General features: G+C 44.5%; 1 protein-coding gene across 1 annotated transcript in view; it reads left to right on the top strand.

Moving 5' to 3' along the window:
- Positions 1–1,058: 1,058 nt before the first annotated feature.
- C12H19orf12 (chromosome 12 C19orf12 homolog) overlaps positions 1,059–6,000 on the top strand; it is a 95,249-nt gene continuing 90,307 nt past the window's right edge. The window contains exon 1 of the mRNA XM_078670373.1: positions 1,059–1,250. The gene's annotated coding sequence lies outside the window, so the exon portion shown is untranslated. The remainder of the gene's footprint in view (positions 1,251–6,000) is intronic.

Raw genomic sequence — 6,000 nt, 5'->3', positions numbered from 1 at the left:
GAAGAAGAAGGACCCCCTCCGTGGGTGCTGCATAGATGAATACATCTCCTCAAGGAGGTCCATCATGGATTCATGGGGTAAGTTGTGAGGGGGTGACACCATGAGTTACCCGCACTGGGTGACACCAACCCTAGTGACGCCACTGCTCTGCTCTTCTGTTTTTCCTTTGGGTCTTGACCTGAGAAAATCCACTTTGTGTATATATGTATATAGAGATAACTCTAATCACTAGTATATGCAGTAGACCTTCGTACTCTCTACCATTCCTATGTGACTCGTTTAGAGTATATCCATTCGTATCCCTTCCTTATGTATATAGAGATAACTCTAATCACTAGTATATGCAGTAGACCTTTGTACTCTCTACCATTCCTATGTGACTCTTAGAGTATATCTATTTGTGTCTCTTACTTGAGTGACTACTTTTTGTACATTTGCAATTTTTCTATCTGTTTGTATCTCTTCCTTGTGTGACTTTACATCTTGTACATTTGTAATTTTTTCTGTTTGTATCTTTTATGTAACGCATGTAATCCTAAATCCTTATGTTTTGCAACTGGTTCTTATGTAAGGCGCTCTGACACCTTCGGGTAAAGTTCGCGCTATATAAAATCGCATTAAATAAAAAAAGACCCGAAGGTATTGGAGCGCTTTACATGAGCACCGTATTTACATTACACATTCAGGCACGGGGAGATTAAGTGATTTGCCCAGAAATAATCACCGGATGTGGACGCGACAACGAGGCTCGAACCCTGGTCTCCAGCACCCAAGTCGGCAGTCTTGCAGACGACCACATTTACCGTCGGGTAAAAATCGCGCTATATAAATAAAGCAGCGAAAAGGTCTGCAAACATCACAAAACACATGGGCAAAAAGAAAGAGACGTCATTGGAGAACAAGTTGCAGGCTCCGACGGCAACCGTGGTTGCTAGAGACGCCATGGTCATCGCTCCAATCGAATTTTAGGAGACGCTGCCAATCAAGTTCACGAACAGGTGTGCTAGCTTTTTACTTCCGGGTAGAAGCGTTTGACAGGAAGGCTGGGCCACGTTGGCTTAGTTCATACGCCTCCTTGACAATTGGTGACGGATCTCTATTGTTTCCGCCCCTTTGCCGTCGTCAGTCTCTCCAGTCCCCGCCTCCTCTATACTTTCAGACTGGTGTGCGTTTACTGGAGCAGGGCATGTGATGCTGACAGAAGAGGAGAGAGGGAACCAGAATTGGAAGGGATAGTCCCGCGGTGACAGGTATGGCGGGGGTGGGGACGGACGAGGGAGCGGGTCTGTTTGGCCAATAGGAGAGAGTTAAATAGGATGGGGGGCTCCGAGAGAAAATTGGAGCAGAAGGAGCCGCAGTCGAGGTAGGTGTCAGTGGAACAGCGCAGGGAAGATTGAAAGAGGCAGGTGGGATGGCTAGGCAAGTAGGGAGTAAACCGAGGCTGAATCGGGATAGGCAGTTGCAACCCGCCTAAAGGAGTACGAAAAAATGTATTTTGGCAGTGAAGGGGGCGGTATCGAAAAAGAGAATCAAATCAAGGTCATTAGCGGACGACAAGTTTCTTAACCAGATCCCCTCCCGTACTATTTTTGCCTAGCTGTTTGCAGAGCTCTCATGTTACTTAGTTTCTTGCGTGAGTAGTTTAGCCAGTCTGGTTTTTTTCATTGCATGCTGGTATTTCTAGTTCCGTTTAATTGGTTATCAAAACAGGACTACAAGTCACAAAAATTGAAAGAACATTCCTGGGTTGGATAACTTACTCATGGAGGTTGGAAACGTAGGAGCTCTGTATTTGAAGAGCGTCGTCATCGCTGCAAAATATAACCCCGGAACACACACCGCTCTAACTGTGAAGCTGATGAAAGACCCTGAAATCAGAGCCTATTTAATTATCCGCTGTTATCCTGCCACGTGCCTTTTAGATTGGTGGTTGTGCCTTAAACGACCATTCATAGGTGACTGACAACCTGTGGTTGGGATCAATCTGAAGCGTCCTTTCCCATCATTCTGCTCATTCCAACCCAGGATGATGACTCCTTCGGCTGTGTAAAACGCTATCTTTAAACATCTTAAGTGCCAATAGAGGCGGTTTTGTATCCGTGTTTTTGGTGGCACGTTGCTGTTCTTCTTTCTGTTGTTCTTCATATGTTCCAATGAAAGAATGAGGCGGAGTTTTGTCTTTATGACTTGGGTTGCAGAGGCTGTTTTTAATTTCAAGTTTGCTCTGAGTAGGCCAGACTGTCACCCTTACCGGTCTTTATGTGGTGATAATTTGTCAAATGCTGGTGTTTCAAATTATAGTGCAATATTATACAAATGTTAAGTCTCAAGTAGGTTCATCTAGTATTCTTGTTTGTTGGATTGGTCCTCTGAGGTTTTCTTTGTGCCATAGGATTATGTTGATTACCTGGTGGCATTGTTTAGCTGGATCCAGCGTGTACGATAGTGCAGGGCATTTGTTATCCCGACTTTTCATTAGCAGAGAAAAATATACCCAGTTCTGCTCTGCACTCATAATTTAGTCAGTCTCTGTGTGTATGTAATAGATGTTTGCAGAACAGGAGGTTTAAGATTTTCTCTGCTGATTTTTGTTACATTCTGTTCAATGCTTAATATTGGTCCTAAGGTAGGATTCGGAGATATCCTCATCAAATACTATTGGGGTTTATAATCTATTTAACTCCTGATTTATTTTTAGAGTTTTATAGAGCGCGGACAAGACCCTTGCGGGTATCAGAGCGCTTTACAGTACATGGGGATAATAATAACATACATACTGGATAGGTCAATGAAGAGTACATAAAACCATCGGGCAAACATAGAGCAAGGCAATAGGAAGTGACCTGATGAGTGAAGGTAATACAGTAAAGGTAAGTAAGTCAAAATAAAAATAACATCATTGAGAACGACAAAAAGCAGAGCAATAAGGTGCCAGACAAGAGCAGGCTGAGGAGACATGGTAACGACAAATAGATTGATTAGGTAGGTTAGTTTGATACCATGTACGTATGTTCTTGCGGAATCATAGATCTGTGTTTAAGAGAATTTTGCCATAAGAATGCCTTTTACTTCCCGTTTGAAAGCTGCAGTGGAGGGGTTCAGCCTTGTTTCTGGGGGAAGGGCATTCCATAGCCTGGGCGCCATTTCAGAGAAGGAACGCTTGTATGTTTTTTTCTTGTTAAATCTTTGTGGCTTCAATAGGAGGTTTTCTGCACTTCTTGTGGATCTTATCCCGCTGGATATTGTACGTTTCTGTGTGAGATAGCTGGGTGCATTGTGGTGTATGGCCTATGCGTCATGCTCGCTATTTTCAGTTGAATTCTGGCTTCAAATGGCAGCCAGTTTAGAGATTTAAGGTCAGGGGAGATGTGGGTCCTTCTTTTTGAGCCAGTGATGAGTCTCGCTGCCTCATGAGTAGAAGCTCATAGGGGAGCCGTAGTAGCTGTGGGGAGACCGCATAGCGAGACACTTCCGTAGTCCAGCCGAGGTAGAACTAGAGCTAGAACCGCCATCTTGAAATCATTGGTCGGTAGGAAGGTTTTCAGTTTCCTCAGTGTGTTAATCTGAAAGTTTGCTCCCTTCGTTGCGTTACAAATGTGTTTCTGCATATTGAGGTTGCAGTCAAGTATTATACCCAATGATTTCGCTGAGTCCACAATAGTTGGTTGAACGTTGAATGCAGTGAGGTGTTTGATCCAATCATGCATTATGGGGACTTTGGCAGGTAGGGCAATTAGGAGGAATTCTGTTTTTGAGGCATTCAATTTGAGGTGATTCTCTGCCAACCATGTTTGGGTGGTCTTAAGGGTAGTGTTAAGCAAATTGATGTCTTCAAGAGTGTTGATCTTAAGGTAGAGTTTGGTATCATCAGCGTACATGTGGAATTGCACGTTGGACACTTGTAGCAGATCGGTGAGTGGTTCCATGAATAAGTTAAAACGTGTTCGTGAAAGCGAGGATCCTTGTGGTACTCCTAGCGTAACTGGAACGGGTTAAGAGAGGGTGTTGTTGACCTTGAATTTTTGGGTCCTGTTTTGCAGAAAAGAGGTAAACCAGTTAAGCACTGATCCAGATAGGCCCATTCTACAGTTCAACAGATCTATCAAGTTCTTGTGTTTGACTGTATCGAAGGCTGATGAGAGGTCTAGTAGCATAAGAAGGCAAGATCCGTTTTGATCCAGTATTTGAAGGGCATCATCAATGATGTGTGTGTCATGGCTGATTCCATGCTGTGATCTGCTTGGAAGCTGGATTGGTGTTTGTTGAGAAGGTTGAAGCGATCCATATGTTTTGTTAATTGGTATGGAACACATTTTTCCAGAAGTTTGGCCAGCGTGGGAATATTCGAGATGGGTCGGTAGTTGTTTAGGTCCGTAGGGTCAGCTGTGGGTTTCTTAAGGATGGGAGAGACCTGCCTCACCTTAAGGGAGTCAGGGATGCAACCTTGTAGGAGTGAACTGTTGATGATTTTGGTCCAGAGAGGGAGAGATTAGATCATTGAGGAGATCTTTCTTGATGTTCTCAGTCTTAAGATTGAAGAAGGTAGAGAATTCTTCACATGTGGGTTGTGGAAGAGTTAGGTCTTGTGGACGTTGAGGTGCGTCCTTAGATTGGGTTTTGATTAATTCGAAGAGTTTTTTTTGTCGTTTTCTTGCTTGGTCAAGTTGGTGACTGAAGAAGTCTGCTTTAGTGCGCCTTATCTTTCGATAGTAAGCATTTCTCTTTCCTTTTAGAATCATGAGGAGTTTGGCGGATGGGACCGATCTCCAGTTGCGTTCAGCAGTTCTGAGAGAACGTCTATCATCGTTAAGTGCACCATTGAACCAGGGTTTAGAGTCTTTCGTGGAAACTCTCTTTAGTTGAAGGGGAGCAAATTCGTTTATTATGGAAGTCATAGAGTTGAGATAATGGTTGGTGAGATCATGTACGTTGGAGGCACCAGCAGGGGGGAAGAGTAGATTGTGGCTGGAAATGGGTAACGTGTTTGGGTTGAGTTTTTTACAGTCTCTTTTCCAAACTTTGGGTTTTGTGGATTGAGCCGAGTTGAGTTTAACTGTTTAATTGAAAAAGAAGGTGATGATGTGATGGCCTGACCAATCGCAGGGGAGGATCGACTCCAGGTGCGTGGAATCGCGCTTGGAGATTATTAGGTCCAGAGTTGCGCCTTTATTGTGTGTAGGGCTGTTGCAAATTTGGTTGAGGTCTAGGGCGTTGAGGAAGTTTTTGAGACTGTTGACCACAAAATCGTTGAGGTCGTTCCAATGGAGGTTGAAATCACCCAGGAAAATGTGGGTGTTCTGTCCTCCGGTGTATGTAGTGACCATGTCCATGAGGTATTCTGTGAAGATGAGGTTGTCACCAGGTGGGTGATAGATGGTGTGTGACGTACAGATGGGTTTGCCATTACTGTTGATGTCCAGGCATATGTATTCGCAAAAGGGGAGTGCGGGGGGATATGGCTCTATTTACGGTGATGTTGCTCCGCTGGATGCATGCAATTCCTCCTCCTGTCTTGCCACTCCTGTCCAGCCTGATGATGTCATAGTTAGGTGGTACTAGGATGTCAATGAGAGGCGAGGAGGATTCTGTAAGCCATGTTTCAGTAAGAATTATCAGATCCAGGTCAGTAGAGATAATTAGGTCTGCTATGTCCGTTGCGTGCTTAGAGGCCGATCTGCAGTTCAGGAGTGTGCAATTAAGCCGAGGAGTGGCGGGGGAAGTGGTGTAGTCCTGCGTGATTGGGACTTTACTATGATTGTTATAGTTTATTCCTCTATTGTTATGGGTGGAGAGCCTATTGGGGTCTGAGAGGATAGAGGGGATGGGAATGTGTCTGGGAGAGGTGGGACTCGCGATGGAGGGTTCGTAGGAGATTAGAAGAGAGCGAAGATCGTTCTCCGAAAATGGGTTGGTGGAACGCATTGTGCGGGAGGATAGATTACGGTAGGGTATTGATTTCCAGCAGGGAACATTACATATGGGGGTGTTAGGTAGGTGGGC

The sequence above is a fragment of the Lissotriton helveticus genome, chromosome 12 (genome assembly GCF_964261635.1).
Source record: "Lissotriton helveticus chromosome 12, aLisHel1.1, whole genome shotgun sequence".
Taxonomy (NCBI): Eukaryota; Metazoa; Chordata; class Amphibia; order Caudata; family Salamandridae; genus Lissotriton; species Lissotriton helveticus.
Note: the sequence above shows the minus strand (reverse complement) of the source record. Positions and strands in the feature narration are given on the sequence as shown.